We start from the raw sequence: 22,273 nt of genomic DNA on the forward strand, positions 1-22,273 counted from the left end.
ATAGAATAGAATAGAATAGAATAGAATAGAATAGAATAGAATAGAATAGAATAGAATAGAATAGAATAGAATAGAATAGAATAGAATAGAATAGAATAGAATAGATATTGGAAAATAGAATAGAATAGAATAGAATAGAATAGAATAGAATAGAATAGAATAGAATAGAATAGAATAGAATAGAATAGAATAGAATAGAATAGAATAATAGAATAGAATAGAATAGAATAGAATAGAATAGAATAGAATAACATAAAGAATAGAATAGAATAGAATAGAATAGAATAGAATAGAATAGAATAGAATAGAATAGAATAGAATAGAATAGAATAGAATAGAATAGAATAGAATAGAATAATAGAATAGAATAGAATAGAATAGAATAGAATAGCATAAAGAATAGAATAACATAAAGAATAGAATAGAATAGAATAGAATAGAATAGAATAGAATAGAATTAGAGTTAGAATTAGAATAGAATAGAATAGAATAGAATAGAATAGAATAGAAGAATAGAATAGAATAGAATAGAATAGAATAGAATAGAATAACATAAAGAATAGAATAGAATAGAATAGAATAATAGAATAGAATAGAATAGAATAGAATAGAATAGAATAGAATAGAATAGAATAGAATAGCATAAAGAATAGAATAACATAAAGAATAGAATAGAATAGAATAGAATAGAATAGAATAGAATAGAATAGAATAGAATAGAATAGAATAGAATAGAATAGAATAGAATTAGAGTTAGAATTAGAATAGAATAGAATAGAATAGAATAGAATAACATAAAGAATAGAATAGAATAGAATAGAATAGAATAGAATAGAATAGAATAGAATAGAATAGAATAGAATAGAATAACATAAAGAATAGAATAGAATAGAATAGAATAGAATAGAATAGAATAGAATAGAATAGAATAGAATAGAATAGAATAGAATAGCATAAAGAATAGAATAACATAAAGAATAGAATAGAATAGAATAGAATAGAATAGAATAGAAGAATAGAATAGAATAGAATAGAATAGAATAGAATAGAATAACATAAAGAATAGAATAGAATAGAATAGAATTAGAGTTAGAATTAGAATAGAATAGAATAGAATAGAATAGAATAGAATAGAATAGAATAGAATAGAATAGAATAGAATAGAATTAGAGTTAGAATTAGAATAGAATAGAATAGAATAGAATAGAATAGAATAGAATAGAATAGAATAGAATAGAATAGAATAGAATAGAATAGAATAGAGCTGGAAGGGACCCTGGAGGTCATCTAATCCAGTCCCCAGCTTGAGCAGGAGAACATATACCGTCTCAGACAAGTCACTGTCCAGCCTCTTCTTAAAAACCTCCAGGGAGTGTCCCACGATTTCTGGAGGCAAAGCTGTTCCAATGGTCAATGGTCCTCACTGTCAGAAGTATCAAGTTATTTGCGAAAACAAGGCAGCATACAAAACGAATAAATAAAAACAAGGAAATAAAGAAATTAAGTGACGCATTGTAATATTGCCGTTCTGGTCACCATAATATGAAAAAGACCTAGAGACTCTGGAAAGATTGCAGAGAAGACCAGCAAAGAAGTCTGTGGAGATTCTCCGTCACGCAGGTCCCGATTTTTTTTCAGTGTCGTTGTTACTTCAAACTGTCACTATATGAATCGTGGTAAGTCAAGGACTGTGTGTTAGAGGGACAGAATCGCTGCTTTCTGTGTGTATTTGTCTTTTTTTTTTTTTTGCTCACAGAGTTTTTTCTCTCTCTTTAGGTCTTGGGCCTGCTAAATTTCTCAGCCAGCATCACAATTTCTTTTTTTTTAAAAGCCTGCTGACTGTTAAGAGAATGAATCAAACTAAAGCATCTCGAAATTTCCACCCCCTAGTAATGTGTGTGTGTGGGGGGCTCTCTGCGATCTTGCTTGCATTATTAAAGTGCCTTTACTCTTGGGAATTTATTTTTTCTGACAGTCAACTGGAATTTAAATTTAGCCTTTCATTTAAATCCATTATTCATCTCCTGCACTGAGAGAATGAGAGAGGAAAAAAAGCAAGGTTTTTCTGCTTAGGCTAAACTTTTACATTTCTTTCCGTCAGGGGTCTTCAAACTGGGCCCTTTGATGACTTGTGGACTTCAACTCCCAGAATTCCTCAGCCAGGAATGGCGTGCCTGGGAGTTGAAGTCCACAAGCCTTCAAAGGGTCAAGTTTGAAGACCCCTGACATAGCGTGAGGGGGAAATAATCCTAACTCAGAAAGAGCTATGCTGGTGTTTCTCAACCTCAGCCCTTTTAAGAGGTGTGGACTTCAACTCCCAGAATTCCTCAGCCAGCGTGCCTGGCTGAGGAATTCTGGGAGTTGAAGTCCACAAGTCATCCAAATGGGCCAAGTTTGAAGTCCCCTGCTTTACGTCTTTCTGTGTAGACTTAATCCCTCTAAATCAGGGTTTCTCAACCTCTGCAACGTTAAGAAGGGTGGACTACAACACCCAGAATTCTCTGAGCCCAACCCACTTCAGAATGTTGTGTTGGTGTTGGTGATATTTGCCCCCTTGAGTTATTTGCAAAAAACAACAAGGCGGCCTACAAAATAAAGAAATAAAAACAAGGAGATAATGGAGGAAGCGATGCCCTGTATGGCAACCAAGTCTTCTTTTCTGCTTTCAGGGTGAAAAAGGAAGAAGGGGAAGATCCTCGCTCTGCCTCCGGGGACCCCCTGGGACCCCCGGCAAGAAAGGAGGAACGGTGAGCATTTGATCGTCGATCTGAAAATCTGAAATCTTTGAAGTCTCTTGTTTCAGGCGAATGATGTTCCATGGGAAAGGGGCCACCATCAAGAAGCTCCTTTTTTTCTGGTCCCACCAGCTGAACATCCCTAATCCATGCAAGCGTAATATGAAGAGCAACAAAGAGGATCAGGGGACTGGAGGCGAAAACATACGAAGAACGGTTGCAGGAATTGGGAATGTCTAGTTTAACGAAGAGAAGGATGAGGGGGGACATGATAGCAGCCTTCCAGTATCTCAGGGGCTGCCCCAAAGAAGAAGCAGTCAAGCTGTTCTCCAAAGCGCCTGAAGGCAGGACAAGAAACAATGGATGGAAACTGACCAAGGAGAGAAGCAACCTGGAATTAAGGAGAAATTTCCTGACACTTAACCAGTAGAAGTGAAGATGAGATAGATAATAGATAGATAGATAGATAGATAGATAGATAGATAGATAGATAGATAGATAGATAGATAGATAGATAGATAGATAGGTAGGTAGGTAGGTTGGTTGGTAGGTAGGTAGGTAGGTAGATAGATGGATGGATGGATGGATGGATGGATGGATGGATGGATGGATGGATGGATGGATGGACAGTCAGACAAATAGATATAAATACCAGTAGGTAGATAGATGATAGATAGATAGATAGATGAGAGAGATGGAATAGATAGATAGATGAGAGAGATGGAATAGATAGATAGATAGATAGATAGATAGATAGATAGATAGATAGGTAGGTAGATAGATGAGAAAGATGGAATAGATAGATATATCATATCATATATCATAGATAGATAGTTTAACGAAGAGAAGGATGAGGGGGGACATGATAGCAGTCTTCCAGTATCTCAGGGGCTGCCCCAAAGAAGAGGGAGTCAAGCTATTCTCCAAAGCGCCTGAAAGCAGGACAAGAAGCAACGGATGGAAACCAATCAAGGAGAGAAGCAACCTAGAACTAAGGAGAAATTTCCTAACAGTTAGAACAATCAACCAATGGAACAGGAGTTGCCTTCAAAAGCTGTGGGACCTTCGTCGCTGGAGGCTTTCAGGAAGAGACCGGACAGCCATCTTGTCAGAAATAGTGTAGGGACTCCTGCTTGGAAGGGGGGGGGGTTGGACTAGATGACTCACCAGGTCCCTTCCAATTCTGTTGTTACTGTTGTTGTTTTGGTGTTGTTGTTATTTCCTACCTTCCCGTCCTGGTGGGCCACGTGGATCTTCCTTCCAAGCTTTTCCAAAAAGGGTCTCCAAACTTGGCAACTTTAAGATTTGTTGAAGATTTGACTTCAACTCACAGAATGCCTCAGCCAGGAGCCTAGGGAGTAGGTTTTACAGAGAGGAGGATGGGGAAGAGGAAGAATAGAATAGAAAATAGGGAATAGACTAGACTAGACTAGACTAGACTAGACTAGACTAGACTAGACTAGACTAGACTAGACTAGAATAGAATAGAATAGAATAGAATAGAATAGAATAGAATAGAATAGAATAGAATAGAATAGAATAGAAAATATGGAATAGAATAGAACAGAACAGAACAGAACAGAACAACAGAACAGAACAGAACAGAACAGAATAGAATAGAATAGAAAATATGGAATAGAATAGAACAGAACAGAACAACAGAACAGAACAGAACAGAATAGAATAGAATAGAATAGAATAGAATAGAATAGAATAGAAAAGAAAATATGGAATAGAATAGAACAGAACAGAACAGAACAGAACAGAATAGAATAGAATAGAATAGAATAGAATAGAATAGAATAGAATAGAATAGAAAATATGGAATAGAACAGAACAGAACAGAACAGAACAGAATAGAATAGAATAGAATAGAATAGAATAGAATATAGCTGGAAGGGACCTTGGAGGTCTTCTAGTCCAACCCTTTGCTCGAGCAGGAGAACCTATAGTACCATCTCAGAGAAGTAGGAGAAGGAGATGGAGAAGGAGAAGGAGAAGGAGAAGGAGAAGGAGAAGGAGAAGGAGAAGGAGGACAAGGACTGTGGGGGTCCTTGGTGCTCTCTGAGTTTGGTTGTTTCCTTGAAGACATTTCATGACCCAACTAGGTCGCATCATCAGGCTTAGATGGCTGGCTGTGGAATTCTGAGAGCTGAAGCCCACATGTCTTAAAGTTACCACGGTTGGACACCTTTGATCTAGATTAGAAGGAGCTCCTCCTTCAAACTCTTACGACAAAGGCCTTGATCATTTTTTGGGCGGTGTCCTCAACCCCTTGCAGGACCAGTCTGATGATGGGGCCTCTTTTTACCAGGGAGAAGAAGGCTTTCCTGGCCAGAAGGGAGAAAAAGGAGAACCAGGACTTTCTGTAAGTAGGTAGTCCTCGGACATATGACCACATTGAGGACCAGAATTCCCACCGCTAAGCAAGGCGGTTGCCAGATTTCTGACCTTTGGGGGGGGCATAAACGCAAGAGAAAGTGAAATTTGTGGCTTTTGATGACAGCCCCAACCTGCTGCCAATTATCCATTTTTTTTGTAGGGGGGGGAATGTGGTGGTCCCATTTCCTCAGCTGAGACGCCCGCTTGAATTTCCCTCTATCCTCACCCCCTCCTTCCCCCCCCCCAGAGACCAACGCGAGCATCCCATTTGCTTTACATACTTACGGGGACTAAAGGAATTTGAGAAGGGAGGGAAACTGACTGGAACATGCCTGTTGCCGATTCTTAAGCTCAGTTTTTGCGCTTGTCCACCCAGGCAGAAGACGTGAAGGTCATTATCAGGAGCGAACTGAGCAGGAAGGACGGTAAAGGCCTTAAATTGGATCAATTTGAATGCCAGCACATCCCCGATTGGCAAAGGAAATGTAACAAGCTTTTTTCTTTTTTTTTTTTAACCCAGCCTGATCATAGACGGATGGGAGCAGAAGCTGGGCGGGCGACCCCTGACCTTGGTGGTGGGTGGGGGTGTTTTTCCTTCAGAATCTTAATTCGCAGGTCCCTCTTGCCAGCAGAACGCAGAGTGACAAAGTCTGTGATTTATTTTCAGATCACAGCCCGGCTCTGTGCTTTGGATTCTCTACTACAGAGTTTCTCAACCTTGACAGCTTGAAGATGGATGGACTTCAACTCCCAGAAGTTCTGGGAGTTGAATTCTGGGAGTTGAAGTCCACCCATCTTCAGGTTCTTGAGACAGCTGGGAATTCTGGGAATTGAAGTCCACCCATCTTCAGGTTCTTGAGACAGCTGGGGAATTCTGGGAATTGAAGTCCACCCGTCTTCGGGTTCTTGAAACAGCCGGGGAATTCTGGGAGTTGAGGTCCACCCATCTTCGGGTTCTTGAGACAGCTGGGGAATTCTGGGAGTTGAAGTCCACCCGTCTTCGGGTTCTTGAAACAGCCGGGGAATTCTGGGAGTTGAAGTCCACCCGTCTTCAGGTTCTTGAGACAGCCGGGGAATTCTGGGAGTTGAAGTCCACCCGTCTTTGGGTTCTTGAGACAGGTGGGGAATTCTGGGAGTTGAAGTCCACCCATCTTCGGGTTCTTGAAACAGCCGGGGAATTCTGGGAGTTGAAGTCCACCCGTCTTCAGGTTCTTGAGACAGCTGGGGAATTCTGGGAGTTGAAGTCCACCCGTCTTTGGGTTCTTGAGACAGGTGGGGGATTCTGGGTGTTGAAGTCCACCCATCTTCGGGTTCTTGAGACAGCTGGGGAATTCTGGGAGTTGAGGTCCACCCATCTTCAAGTTCTTGAGACAGCTGGGGAATTCTGGGAGTTGAAGTCCACCCATCTTCGGGTTCTTGAGACAGCTGGGGAATTCTGGGAGTTGAAGTCCACCCATCTTCGGGTTCTTGAGACAGCTGGAGAATTCTGAGAGTTGAAGTCCACCCATCTTCAGGTTCTTGAGACAGCCGGGGAATTCTGGGAGTTGAAGTCCACCCATCTTCAGGTTCTTGAGACAGCCGGGGAATTCTGGGAGTTGAAGTCCACCCATCTTCAAGTTGCCAAGGTTGATAAACACTGCTCTAATGTTCCAGGAGCCAGAGATCACATCAGACCTGCTTTGCTGGCACATCAATAAGATGGTTGCATCAGTATAATAATCGTGTCCCAAGCGATCCCCAAAAACCCAGACCCCCTTGACATGGGATCTACTGTGCAAATCTAACCATACCAAGCGTTACCTTGTGGTAAGGTGGGCAGCTAATAAATTTTACAAATACTAAAATAAAAAAGAGTGGAGTGGAGTGGAGTGGAGTGGAATGGAGTAGAGTGGAGTAGAATAGAATAGAATTACAGAATAGAATTACAGAATAGAATAGAATTACAGAATAGAATAGAATAGAATAGAATAGAATAGAATAGAATAGAATAGAATAGAATAGAATAGAATAGAATAGAATAGAATAGAATAGAATAGAATAGAATAGAAAATATAAGCTTCCTTTGGCACCAGCCTTTATGATTTTATAAAACTTTATAGCTTTAAAAGCTCCTGTATTGCAAACACAGCTCAAAACCCATTTTTTTTGTCTGCTTTCACAGTTTGTGATGGTGAGTTGCAAAAGAGGAACCATCCAACGGGAAAAGAGAAGTATTAACCCAATCTGGCCCTCAAACAAGATGGCATTTGAGCGTCTGAGTTTTGCCCACATAGTTAAAGCAATCTCCCACGTTGTAATTGCAGATGGGTCAAACGTGTTACATGTTCTCTCCCAATTAAAGCTGGTTGTGGTTTATTGACCCAGCACAGCTACAAAATGAAGGAAGTTCTGTCGGTGGTCAAGCTGCAGCGAGCATTATGGGATTTGTCATCCGAGACTTTTGAATGAGTCTATGCCATACTGCACCCTTCCAGCTTTGTAGAATCATAGACTCCTAAGCCTGGAAGGGACCTCAGAGGTCTTCTATTCCAACCCCCCCAGCCTAAGGCAGAAGAACTTATTCACCCCAGCTTTTAGGAAGTCATAAGAAGTGCATGGCTTACCAGCTAACTATTTCTTTGGTCTACTGATTAACATACAAAGAACGGTGGCTTGAATTGGATATCTCTAGTTTCATGGGGGCGGAAAGGACCAGGGATGACATGATAGCAGCCTTCCAGTATCTTAGGGGCTGCCCCAAAGAAGAAGCAGTCAAGCTGTTCTCCAAAGCGCCTGAAGGCCGGACAAGAAGCAACGGATGGAAACTCATCAAGGAGAGAAGCAACCTAGAACTAAGGAGGAATTTCCTGGCACTTAACCAGTAGAAGTGAAGATGAGATAGATAATAGATGATAGATAGATAGATAGATAGATAGATAGATAGATAGATAGATAGATAGATAGATAGATAGATGATGGATGGATGGATAGATAGATAGATAGATAGATAGATAGATAGATAGATAGATAGATGAGATGGAATGGATAGATAGATAGATAGATAGATAGATAGATAGATAGATAGATAGATAGATAGATAGATAGATAGTCAGACAAATAGATATAAATACCAGTAGGTAGGTAGATAGATAGATAGATAGATAGATAGATAGATAGATAGATAGATAGATAGATAGATAGATAGATAGATGATGGATGGATAGATAGATAGATAGATAGATAGATAGATAGATAGATAGAAGAGATGGAATGGATAGATAGATAGATAGATAGATAGATAGATAGATAGATAGATAGATAGATAGATAGATAGTCAGACAAATAGATATAAATACCAGTAGGTAGATAGATGATAGATAGATAGATGAGAGAGATGGAATAGATAGATAGATAGATAGATAGATAGATAGATAGATAGATAGATAGATGATGGATGGATAGATAGATAGATAGATAGATAGATAGATAGATAGATAGATAGTCAGACAAATAGATATAAATACCAGTAGGTAGATAGATAGATAGATAGATAGATAGATAGATAGATAGATAGATAGATAGATAGATAGATAGATAGATAGATGATGGATGGATAGATAGATAGATAGATAGATAGATAGATAGATAGATAGATGAGATGGAATGGATAGATAGATAGATAGATAGATAGATAGATAGATAGATAGATAGATAGATAGAATAGATAGATAGATAGATAGATAGATAGACAGACAGACAGACAGACAGACAGACAGACAGACAGACAGACAGACAGACAGACAGACAGATAGATAGATAGATAGATAGATAGATAGATAGATAGATAGTCAGACAAATAGATATAAATACCAGTAGGTAGATAGATGATAGATAGATAGATGAGAGAGATGGAATAGATAGATAGATAGATAGATAGATAGATAGATAGATAGATAGATAGATAGATAGATAGATAGATAGATAGATAGATAGATAGAAGAGATGGAATGGATAGATAGATAGATAGATAGATAGATAGATAGATAGATAGATAGATAGATAGATGGATGGATGACAGGTAGATGAGTGATGGAATAGAGAGAGAGAGATGAGAGAAATGGAATTGATAGATGAGAGAGATGAAATAGATAGATAGATAGATAGATAGATAGATAGATAGATAGATAGATAGATAGATAGATAGATAGATGTGAGAGAGATGGAATAGATAGATAGATAGATAGATAGATAGATAGATAGATAGATAGATAGATAGATAGATAGATAGATAGATAGATAGATGTGAGAGAGATGGTCAGAAGCGGTGAATGCTCCATCACTGGAGGTTTTTAAGAAGAGACTGGACAACCCTTTGAAGTGATCCCGGGCCTTCTGCCTGAGCAGGGCGTTGGACTAGAAGACCTCCAGGGTCCCTTCCAAGTCTGTTCTTCTGTTATAGATCCTGGCTCTGGCTGTCCGTGGTTCTCGTGGTGCTCAGAGGATGCCAGATTGGGGGAGGTTGTGAGAAATTCCCCCAGCGATCGGATTGCGCAATGAAGAGGCCGGCTTTCCGATTCTTCCTCTTCCTCCTTTCCTGCAGACAAAAGCCTCCGGGCAGCCAAACGGCGGGCAGAATCCGCTGCCAGATCCTGGGCAGAGGTTCCTCCGATGGCAGGGGTGGACCCACCGCCCAGAGGTCCGGCAGAAGACCTCCTGGGCAAAACCAAAGAAGGGGACCAGAAAGGTACCGGGCGGGCGGCGGGGGAGAGGCCCTCCCAGCCTTCACGCCTGAATCGATTTAGCCAATGTATCTACGGGAAGTCCTCACTTAATGACCGCAATTGGGATAAGCAACTCTGTCACTCGGTGGCCCGTCGCTAGGCGAGAAACCGGACGGACTGGCACGGGGTTACAACCTCACTTCCTGTTCGGTTGTTAAGAGAATCGCCGGGCTCCTTGGGCGAGACATCACATGACAGCGCTAAAAAATTTTTTTTTACTGCCGGCATCTCCGTGGAGTCTGCTTCTGGGGAAGCCGGCTGGGAAACGGGCACAGGTGTGGTTGTGTCCTTGTGAGGTGCAGCCACAGTTGTGGTATAAGGACTGGTTGTAAAGTGACCCTTTCCGTGCCATCGTAAGTTTGAATGGGTGGCTTAAGAGGGCAGCCTTAACCTTAAGCAAGGATTACCTGTATCCCTAAGGGGAAGGGAAGGGAAGGGAAGGGAAGGGAAGGGAAGGGAAGGGAAGGGAAGGGAAGGGAAGGGAAGGGAAGGGAAGGGAAGGGAAGGGAAGGGAAAGGAAGGAAGGAAGGAAGGAAGGAAGGAAGGAAGGAAGGAAGGAAGGAAGGAAGGAAGGAAGGAAGGAAGGAAGGTGGATTGATTGATGGATGGATGGATGGAAGGTAAGAAGGAAGGAAGGAAGGATAAAGGAAGGAAGGAAGGAAGGAAGATGGATTGATGGATGGAAGGTAAGAAGGAAGGAAGAAGGAAGGAAAGAAGGAAGGAAAATTGAAGGAAGATGGATTGATGGATGGAAGGATGGAAGGAAGGAAGGAAGGAAGGAAGGAAGGAGAAAAAGAGAGAGAGGATGACAGGCCGTCCTTCTTCCCTCCCTCCCTCCCTTCCTTTCTTCCTCCCTCCCTCCCTTTTTCCCTCCTTCCTTCCTCCGCTCCCTTCCCTGTTTCATCTCTTTCTCTCTTTCCTTTCCTTCCTTCCTCCCTTTTTCCCTTCCTTCCTTCCTCCCCTCCCTTCCCTACCCTGTTACATCTCTTTCTCTCTTTCCTTTCCTTCCTTCCTTCCTTCCTCGCTTCCTCCCTCCCTCCGTCGCTTCCTTCCTTCATCCCTCCCTCCTTCCCTTTTTTCCTCCCTCCCTCCCTTTCCTTCCTTCTTTCCTTCCTCCCTTTTTTCCTTCCTTCCTTCCTTCCTTCCTTCCTCCCCTCCCTTCCCTGTTTCATCTCTTTCTCTCTTTCCTTTCCTTCCTCCCTCCCTCCCTCCCTCCCTCATTTCGTCACCACGGGGATGCTGCAGTGGCGGTAACTGGTGAACGTCGGTCCTACCTCACTTTTTCCAGGGCGGTTGTAACTTTGAATGGTCGCTAAACGAACTGTTGTAAGGGGAGGACTATCCGTCCTCTGCTTTTTTTTTCCTTTTCACACACACACACCTCCATCCAGCTTAGCGGTCCTTGGGGCTTGTCTCGCCCTGCAGATCTCTGCGCCTTGCCGATGGACGAGGGCGCCTGCCTGCAGTATGCGGTGGTCTGGTATTTTCACCCAGAAACGGACGCGTGCCGCCCCTTTATCTATGGAGGCTGCGGCGGCAACGGGAACCGCTTCCCCTCGAAGCAAAAATGCGAGCGGAGGTGCAAGCGGGGAAAAGGTGAGGTGGATCCCAACATGGGGGGAGGAGAGGGGGGAACAGAAAATGAGCTTTTTCGCAAAATTCTCCAATGCACACGAGGAATACTGAGGCATCGATAAGGATAATATTGAATCAATAATGAAGAGTCGACCAGGGCGCCAGGCTAGGAACTAGGAGACAGTGAGTTCTAGTCCCGACTTTGGGCCAGGAGGCAAGGAGTTCTAGTTCCACCTTAGCCTTGAAAGCCGGCTGGGTGACTTTGGACCAATAGCTGAGGCGGGACTAGAACTCACCGTCTCCTGATGATTGGCCCAAAGTCACCCAGCCAGCTTTCATCTCTAAGGTGGGATTAGAACTCACCGTCTCCTGGTGATTGGCCCAAAGTCACCCAGCCGGCTTTCATGCCTAAGGCAGGACTAGAACTCACAGTCTCCTGGTGATTGGCCCAAAGTCACCCAGCCGGCTTTCATGCGTAAGGCAGGACTAGAACTCACAGTCTCCTGGTGATTGACCCAAAGTCACCCAGCTGGCTTTCATGCCTAAAGTGGGACTAGAACTCACAGTCTCCTGATAATTGGCCCAAAGTCACTCAACTGGCTTTCATGGCTAAGGTGGGACTAGAACTCTCCATCTCCTGGTGATTGGCCCAAAGTCACCCAGCAGGCTTTCATGCCTAAGGCAGGACTAGAACTCACAGTCTCCTGGTGATTGGCCCAAGGTCACTCAACTGGCTTTCATGGCTAAGGTGGGACTAGAACTCTCCATCTCCTGCTGATTGGCCCAAAGTCACTCAGTTAGCTTTCACACCTAGGGCAGGACTAGAACTCACCACCTCCTGGTTTCTCTCCTGCTACCTTAACTGCTAGACCTTTTTTTTTTTTTTTTTGCATCTTAAAGCTGAATTTTCATCCACGCCTCCTAAGGACGGAGGGCTGAACAGCTGGCGGACAACCGTACGCTATCTCTTTCTCGCTGAAAATATTTTTATTTCTTTGTTTTCCCCTCTCTCCCAGGAAGGTGACCGTCTGCAGAGCAAACAGGCAGCCTCGGGAAGGGCAAAGATAAATCCACTCCTGTACGGTACAGATGGCGAAAGAGCTGGATGTTTGTCCCGGAAATAATTCTGTAAACAACATTTGTGTTAATAAATCCATTTGGAAAAAAAAAGGATGGGGCTCTTGACGGAAGGTGGGAAGCACCCTCGTAGCCACAGTTGGAATCCGGCATCCAGTTTTGGTCGCCAGGATGTAAAAAAGATGTTGAGGTTCTAGAAAGAGTGCAGAGAAGAGCAACAAAGAGGATCAGGGGACTGGAGGCTAAAACATACAAGGAACGGTTGCAGGAATTGGGTATGTCTAATTTAATGAAGAGAAGGACGAGGGGGGACATGATAGCAGTGTTCCAGTATCTCAGGGGCTGCCCCAAAGAAGAGGCAGTCAAGCTATTCTCCAAAGCCCCTGAAGGCAGGACAAGAAGCCCCGGATGGAAACTCATCCAGGAGAGAAGCAACCTGGAACTAAGGAGAAACTTCCTGACAGTGAGGACAATTAACCAGTGGAACAACCTGCCTCCAGAAGCTGTGAATGCTCCAACACTGGAAATTTTTAAGAAAAGACTGGACAGCCATTTATCCGAAATGGTCTAGGACCGTGGTGGCGGACCAATGGGACGGGTGCCATAGGTGGCACGCAGAGGTTCTCTCTGTGGGCACACGCGCCGTCACCCCAGTCCTAGGCCTTCAGCTGGGTTTTATGAAACCTTTTCGCTTTAGGCCTCCGCCGCCGTGTGCAAAAAAATAAAATAAAGGTTCAATCAATCAATTTCAACGTCTGGGGAAAAAAAAGATCTCACAAAATTGGAATTGATTGATTGAACATTTTAGTCCCACCCAGTCTGTCCTTACCACCGCAGCCATGCCCACCCAATGGGCTATGCCCACCCAATGGGCCAACCCACCCAATGGGCCACACCTGCCCGGCACCCGATGATACATAAGTGGGTTTTGGGTTGCAGTTTGGGCACTCGGTCTCTAAAAGGTTCGCCGTCACTGCTATCGGATTTCCTGCCTGAGCAGGGGGTAGGACTAGAAGACCTCCAAGGTCCCTTCCCACTTTATTATTATTATTATTATTATTAGAGACTGTTCTTGAAATCCAGGGGCCCAAAGGCATGGAGATAGTCTCTGTGTCCTGGTTCCAACAGGTGAAACTCTTCAAAGAACTTCAAGGCGTTGTTTACCTTAAAGAATCTTTATTCGAGTAGCATCACACCGGCACTAACACAGTCGAAGCCAAAAGCTGTGTTCCCCTCCCCTGAGCACCTGGTATCAAATCACAATTCCCTCCTCCGATTCACAGTCATAAATCACATTCCCCAATTAGTCTGAAATGCAGGCTTCCCCTCCAGCTCTCCAGCCCGCCATTTCTTATCATCTCTTATTTCAATATCCTTGGTTCTCACGCTAGGCTCAGTGTTGTTCTGTCTAGCTAAACTAAACTAACTCTAATTCTAAGAGTGAAACATAAGAAGGAAAATGGCTGCCTCGCCATCTGTTGTCAAAGCAAGAACATCCGACGTCAGCAGCGTTGACACCCTGACTCACAGCCCTTCTCTTAGTGACCATTCGCAGTTACAACGGCACCGAAAAAGTTCTGACCAGCTTTCACTCTTACAACCGCTGCAGCGTCCCCTGCGGTCACGTGATCACAATTCGGACGCTTGGAAAACGGCTCGTACTTATGACGGTTGCAGCATCCCCAGGGGGCGGTGGTGGCGGTGGTCACGTGATCCCCTTTGGCGACCCTCCGAGTCGCCAAGTCCATGGGGCAAAGCCGGATTTGTTTAATGACCGGAGGATTCACTTAAGGACCGCAGTGGTTTGCTTAACGACGGTGGCAACAAAGGTCATAAAAGGGGGCCAAACTCACTTAACGACTGTCTGGCTCAGCGATGGAGATTTGGGGCTCAGTTGTGGTCGTACGTTGAGGGCAAATTGAGAGCCAAGCCTGGATCAGGGGTTCTTAAGCCTCAGAAACTTTAAGACCGGTAGACTTCCACTGCCAGAATTCCCCAGCCAGAACCTGATGTGGTAGATTTTGCCCGGCTAGAATCATAGAGTCATAGAATCACAGGACGAGAAGGGACCTTGGAGGTCTTCTAGTCCAGCCCCCTGCTCAAGCAGGAGACCCTATACCATCTCAGACAAATGGCTGTACAATCTCTTCTTAAAAGCCTCCAATGATAAAGCACCCACAATTCTATCCATCCATCCATCCATCCATCCGTATCTCTCTCTGTTTGTGTATCTATCTATTTATCTATCTATCTATCTATCTATCTATCTATCTATCTATCTATCTATCATCTATATCTATCTTTAATCAATTTAATCAGAATAAAGCTGGAAGGGACCTTAGTGGTCTTCTAGTCCAGCCCCCTGTTCAAGCAGGAGAACCTATACCATTTCAGACAAGTGACTGTCTAGTCTCTTCTTAAAAACCTCCAGTAATGGAACAAGTCTATCTATCTATCTATCTATCTATCTATCTATCTGTCTGTCTGTCTGTCTGTCTGTCTGTCTGTCTGTCTGTCTGTCTGTCTGTCTGTCCGTCTGTCCGTCTGTCCGTCTGTCCATCTATCTATCTATCTATCTATCTATCTATCTATCTATCTATCTATCCATCCATCCATCTATCTTCTATCTATCCATCCATCTATCTTTTATCTATCCATCTATCCATCCACTCATCCATCTATTTATCATCTATCATCCATTCATCTCTATCTATCTATCTATCTATCTATCTATCTATCTATCTATCCATCCATCCATCCATCCATCCATCCATCCATCTATCTTCATCCATCTATCTTTTATCTATCCATCTGTCCATCCATCTATCCATCCATCCATCCATCTTCATCCATCTATCTTTTATCTATCCATCTATCCATCTGTCCATCCATCTATCTATCCATCCATCCATCTATCTATCTATCTTCTCTATCTATCTGTCTGTCTGTCTGTCTAATCTGTCATCCATCAATCAGAACAGAGCCGGAAGGGACCTTGGAGGTCTTCTAGTCCAACCCCCTGCTCACGCAGGAGAGCCTCTACCATTCCAGACAAACCGGTTGTCCGGTCTTTTCTTTAAAAAAAATCCTCCGGTGATGAAGCACCCAGAACCTCTGGTGGGAGGCTGTTCCACCGGTTAATTGTTCTCACTTTTAGGAAGCTTTTTTTTTTTTAGAGCAGACAAATCCCAGCCAGCGCCCTCATCCAGTTTAAAATGAATATTCACCGTATTCCCCTTCCTAGATCCTCTAAAACCCTAACCCTGCTCAGGAAAATCAACCCTCAAGAGACCCCAGCAGGTTGATCCACTGCTTCCTAGCTCTGATTTACTTTGGTTTTGATACACACACACAAACACACACACACACACACACAGAGACCTGCTTCTGGGGAAAAAAATAGAGATTTTCTGAAAGGTTAGAAGGCTCATTAACGCCCACTTAGCTGACTCTTCCAAATTCATTAGGAGCAGAAGAGGCGAGAATTAGCAAGCGATCTCAGCCAATTCATTCCCTGCCTGCAGCTTAATGAGGTTGTTAGCAACCCTCCAGATTGAAGGGATGAGGTGAGGTAGCTGTAGCCAAACCCGTTTTTTTTTTTTTGTAAAAAACCAGTTTCACTCCGAATTCTAGCAAAAGTTCCCTTCCCTTGTGGTTTGTTTTTTCCCCTTTTCCAAGCCTGTTTTCCCACCCCACCGGCTGCCCTGAAATCAGAATAAAATTTTCAGCCCGGGTTGCTCCAGGCTAGACGCCATTGTGCCATTGCATTCTAACTTAATTCTTTAATTTTATTATTAGATTTTTTTTTATCCCGCTTGAATTACTTTCAAAGTAACTCAAGTAGCGAACATAGCAAAGACGCCTTGTTTAAATTGCCAAGTTTGAGAAACCCAGGAATCCTGGGAGTTGAAGTCCAACCTGTTTAAATTCCCACTTTTGAGAAACCCAGAAATTCTGGGAGTTGGTCCAACCTGTTTAAATTGCCAAGGAATTCTGGGAGTTGAAGTCCAACCTGTTTAAATTCCCACGTTTGAGAAACCCGGGAATTCTGGGAGTTGAAGTCCAACCTGTTTAAACTGCCATGTTTGAGAAACCCAGGAATTCTGGGAGTTGAAGTCCAACCTGTTTAAATTGCCAAGGAATCCTGGGAGTTGAAGTCCAACCTGTTTAAATTCCCACGTTTGAGAAACCCGGGAATTCTGGGAGTTGAAGTCCAACACGTTTAAATTCCCACATTTGAGAAACCCGGGAATTCTGGGAGCTTCCAGCTGGGAAGGCCGCGAATGGCGATCACGTGACTCCTGGGTCACGCCCTCCCTCTTACACACATGACGTGATCAGGGGCCGCTGCAACGGTCGTGTGAAAAATGGTCATAAGTCACTTTTTTCAGTGTGGTCGTAACTTCCAGCAGTCACCAAACGAGGTTTGATTTTGGTGGTAGGTGATCTCAGATCCGCCCTAGAGAATCCTCAAGATCACCATCAGCCTGTCTGTCCTGGCCAAAGATCCACCTGCAGGGAGGTGAAGGCAGGTCCCTTCAACCCTGGCAGAAATGGATCCAGAAGAACAGTTGGAAGGGACCCTGGAGGTCTTCTAGTCCAGCCCCCTGCTCAGGCAGCAGACCCTCACAGAATCATAAAACAGAGTTGGAAGTGACCCTGAGGTCTTCTAGTCCAGCCCCCTGCTCAGGCAGCAGACCCTCACAGAATCATAAAACAGAGTTGGAAGTGACCCTGGAGGTCTTCTAGTCCAGCCCCCTGCTCAGGCAGCAGACCCTCACAGAATCATAAAACAGAGTTGGAAGGGACCCTGGAGGTCATCTAGTCCAGCCCGCTGCTCAGGCAGGAGACCTTATCCCATTCCAGACAAACGGCTGTCCAGTCTCTTCTTGAAAACCTCCAGAGATAAGTTTATCTTAATTTCTTTTTTTTTCTTTTCCTTTCTTTCTTTCGTCTTAACCCTGAATCCCTCCGTTGCAGGCGGTCCTCAGCTTAACCACCACAGTCGAGCCTCGCATTTTATCTTGCCAAGTGAGGCATTTTGTTAAATGAGCCTTGCCCCATTTTTTTTCACCGCGTTTCCTGCCACATTTGTTCAGCGAATCCCTGCCGCGGTTCAATGAGTCACGCGCCCGCTCGACGAATCCACCTTTCCGCCTTGTCAGTGGGTCGCAAAAGGGGATCGCGTGACCTCCGGGGACGCTGCAAACTGTCATAAATGGCTGCCCAGCCTCCGAATGTAAATCGCGTCCCCACGGGGGGGGGGGGGAGGCCGCGAGGGTCGTTAAAGGTGGAAAAAAACCAACGCTCCCAAATTCACATTTTTCCAGCTCCGTCGTAACTTTGAACTTTCTCTAAGCAAACCGCTGTAAGTTGAGGACCGGCTGTCTGTCTCTTCTCTTCAAGTCTTGCATGTTAGGGAAAAAACAACAACACACCATCTGACCTCTGGACCGTGTGGGTCACACCTTGCAGGACTCTAGATTAGCGGTGTGGGGCGGGGGGAAGAAACGTGGATGCATTTCAGCGGTGCCAGCCATAAGACCTGTAATAAAATTCCCTCCCCATCCTAAACAAAAAAAAAAACAAAACAGAAACCCACATATATATGGCATCTCTGCCCTGTGACACGTTACTAGCTGGCATCATCTCCTTTGGAGGAGATCCTGCCTTCACCCAGGATCGGATTTACGTTTTTAAAGTCATTAACGTATCATTTCCCCTCTCTCGTCCCCCACCCTCCTGTATATATATATTCGAATCTCAGATAAAGGGTATGACTAACTGATGAGAACATAAATAGTTCGAAATGATCATCTTAGCCTCCCAAATTCTTTATTAGCAATTTGAATAATTTGCACAAATAATGAGCTGTCATAAGTTGACTAGTTCCTGCGGATAAGCCCTGAGCCGGGCCAAAACAGGAATGAAAGAGTTAATTAGCAAGGTCCACTCAAAAAACCTTGACAAATACTTAAACATATATATATATATATATATATATATATATATATATATATATATATATGTATATGTATATGTATATGTATATGTATATGTATATGTATATGTATATGTATATGTATATGTATATGTATATGTATATGTATATGTATATGTATATGTATGTATATGTATGTATATATATATATATATATATATATATATATATATATATATGTATATATGTATATATATGTATATATGTATATGTATATATATATGTATATATATATGTATATATATATATATGTATATGTATATATATATGTATGTATATGTATATATATATGTATATGTATATATATATGTATATGTATATATATATGTATATGTATGTATATGTATATGTATATATATATATGTATATGTATATGTATATACATATCTAAATAGTTAACATTTGAAATATATATATATGTGTATATATATATATGTGTGTATATATATATATATATGTGTGTATATATATATGTGTATATATATATATATGTATATATATATATATATATATATATATATATAATTTAATTTAATTTAATTTAATTTATTGAGATTTTTATACCGCCCTTCTCCCAAAGGGACTCAGGGCGGTTCACAGGGCATAAATATAAACACCAATACAAACATTAAAAAATAATTAAATTAATGCCCAAGTTAAAACCAGAATACTAAAACAAACCAATAAAAAACCCAAGTACCCCCATCAGGCCAGACCCGCTAGTTCAAATAAATGGGTCTTCAACCCGCGACGGAAGGATCGGAGGTCTGATGCCATCCGGAGCTCGACCGGCAGTTGATTCCATAACGCCGGAGCACCCACAGAGAAGGCCCTCCCCCTGGGGGCCACCAGTCGACATTCCTTGACAGGAGGCACCCTGAGGAGGCCCTCTCTGTGGGCGCGCACAGGGCGGAGGGGAGTCGACGCCGGCAGCAGGTGGTCCTCGAGGTATCGCGGACCCATGCCATGTAGGGACTTAAAGATCATAACCAAAACCTTGAACCTTACCCGGAAGACAACTGGCAACCAATGCAGCTCACGGAGCAAAGGTGTAACATGGAGTACCGGGAAACTCCCAAGACATATATATACACACACACACACATATGTAAGAAAAAGAATCCAAGGCTGGTGCTTCCACAGATCACACACAAGGCAGTTTCTCCTTCCCCCATCCCTCCTCCCCCCCCCACCAAAAAAAATAAATAAAACAAAAATAAAATAAATCCAAGGAAAGACACGCTCGAGCAGATTCAGATCCAACTGGGATGCCTACAGCCTTGACCTTGAAGAACGGACTTGGCCGTTAAGCGAGACAAAGAGACGCAGCTTGGCTTCTCCGAGACCGTCTGAGGTACGTGCATTTTTATTTCTTTATTTTTTTTTTTATTTATTTATTTATTTCTGGCTTCGCCTGCTTTCCCCCCCCCCCCCGAAGGGGAAAAGGAACCTGGGAACTTTGCAAAGAATAAAATAAAATAATAAAAATAGAAATAGAAATAGCTCTCCGAAAGGCCGAGCGGGCAGGTGAGGAAGGAAGAGACAGAAGTTCAATGAAGGGGAAGCCGGATTCGGAAGACAGGCTGACGCTCAGTCACTTTTTTTGGGGTGGGGGGTGGGGGGTTTGCCGAAAGGATGGAGAGAGAGAGATGTGCGTTTGCCGTTTGACAAGAGTGGACTTTGAAATTGGCATCTTTTATCGTTGCATTAATCTTCCGAAAGAGACAAGCGCCGGGAGGCAGAGAGGCAAAGCTTGAAAGGTGCGTTCAAAATGGTCAGGAAGGAACAATCTGGAAAAGGGAACCCCGTTTTCGCCAAGATAAGGAGGTGCAAAGGGATGGGTAAAACAGCTGACTTTCTCTCTCTCTCTCTCCTGCTTTAATTAGCCAGAATATAGATGGTTAGTTTCCCCAAAAAGAATATTCCAAACAGCGGCTCAAAAAGGAGAGGTGAGATTTTCATTAGGAAATATTCAAAGGAGCATCCTTGAACTGGATCCACGGGGAGATTTTTTTTTTTCCTGTCCCAAACCAGTGTCAAACCAGTTGCGACAAAACTTTGCTCCAGAAATACCGGAGCGTCCTCGACATCCGAAGAGTTTTGCAACAGCCCCAGAAATAATTTTGGGAAGCACAATATTTTATCTCTCTTTTATTTCCCCCCCCCCTAAGATGTTTTTAGTCCCTTAAATTCATTCCAAGAATCTAGTTCCACGGTGGCATTTCAAAGGAATTTCTCTATGTTATTATTTTGAAGCATACGTTATTTTAAGGTATGTACATTTTTATGGCGTGCATGTTATTCATTTACATTATATCCAGGTTGCATGTTTTAAGACATATACATATCATCTTTTTTAAAGTACACACATGTTTAAGACATCCACAATTTTTAAGACAGGCACCTGCTACTATTTTTTTTAAGTGTGCACATATTTAAAGGTGTACTGTTTTTTGACTCCAATAAATATTTGACTTTGACATATTTAAAGAACGTACATTTTTAAGATGCTCAAGTTATTATTTTTACGTATACACATGTTTAAAGAATGTACATTTATTATTCTCATACATAGAGATCTGTACCTTTTAACACATGCACATGTTATGTTTTAAGGATGCACATGTTTAAGGCATGGACATGTTTAAGGCATACATTGTTATTTTTTTAAGTAACACATTTAAGATATGCACATTTTAAGGTATGTACATATAATTGTTTTCTTTATAGAATACACATACAGGTATTTAAGATAAGCACATTTTTAAGGCATGCGTGTTATTATTATTTTTTTTAAAAAATGCACACGTGTTTAAGATATGCACATTTTTAAGGCAGGAGTGTGTTTATTGGTTTTTTTTTAAGGTAGCTGAAGAACTGGGGTCCGAAAGGCTGCTGTAAAACAGGATCTCTGTTTGAGATTTGAATTCAGCAGATCCTGGATCAGACGTCTCCTGAGCTTCTGCAGAGGGCTGAAAGAACACAGAGCAATTAAGTCCATCTTTTCTCAACCTTAGCAACTTTAAGAGGTGTGGACTTCAATGCCCAGAATTCCCCAACCAGCTAAGGTTGAGAAAAACAGAATTAATTAGTAGAAAGGCTCATTAAAGATTCATTAAAGAGACAAACGCTTCGGATACAATTGGACGAGCAACTGCCAAAGGAGGCTAGCGACGTTGATCCGATGGGAAGCCATCCGCCAGGTTTATTAAGACAGCCGTAAGATGGGCGAACTTTCTTGCTCCCTAAAATAGATCAGAAAGTGCAAAACAGAGAAAGCTGGTTAAACCCAGAATCTCTGTTGGCTACAATAAACCAGGAGAGACAGAAGGAGGTAGCAAAGGTTGATCTGAAGACTCTTCTCCTTTTCTCCTTTCTGATATTTGCCCAACTGGATAAAACGGAAGGAAGGAAGGAAGGAAGGAAGGAAGGAAGGAAGGAAGGAAGGAAGGGAGGGAGGGAGGGAGGGAGGGAGGGAGGATGGAAGGAAGGAAGGAAGGAAGGGAGGATGGATGGAAGGAAGGAAGGAAGGAAGGATGGATGGATGGATGGAAGGAAGGAAGGATGGAAGGAAGGAAGGAAGGATGGATGGAAGGAAGGAAGGAAGGAAGGAAGGGAGGGAGGGAGGGAGGGAGGGAGGATGGATGGATGGAAGGAAGGAAGGAAGGAAAAGAGAGGAGAGAGAGAAAAGAAAGAAAGAAAGAAAGAAAGAAAGAAAGAAAGAAAGAAAGAAAGGAGAGTGA

At 42.7% G+C, this 22,273-nt stretch overlaps 1 protein-coding gene across 1 annotated transcript in view; it reads left to right on the top strand.

Annotated features, from left to right (window-relative positions):
• Positions 1–22,273, top strand: part of EXOC4 (exocyst complex component 4) — a 733,833-nt gene that overhangs the window by 499,680 nt on the left and 211,880 nt on the right. The window contains exon 11 of the transcript XR_014492900.1: positions 3,198–3,265. The gene's annotated coding sequence lies outside the window, so the exon portion shown is untranslated. The remainder of the gene's footprint in view (positions 1–3,197; positions 3,266–22,273) is intronic.

The sequence above is a fragment of the Vipera ursinii genome (genome assembly GCF_947247035.1).
Source record: "Vipera ursinii genome assembly, chromosome: 6".
In the NCBI taxonomy this organism is placed as follows: Eukaryota; Metazoa; Chordata; class Lepidosauria; order Squamata; family Viperidae; genus Vipera; species Vipera ursinii.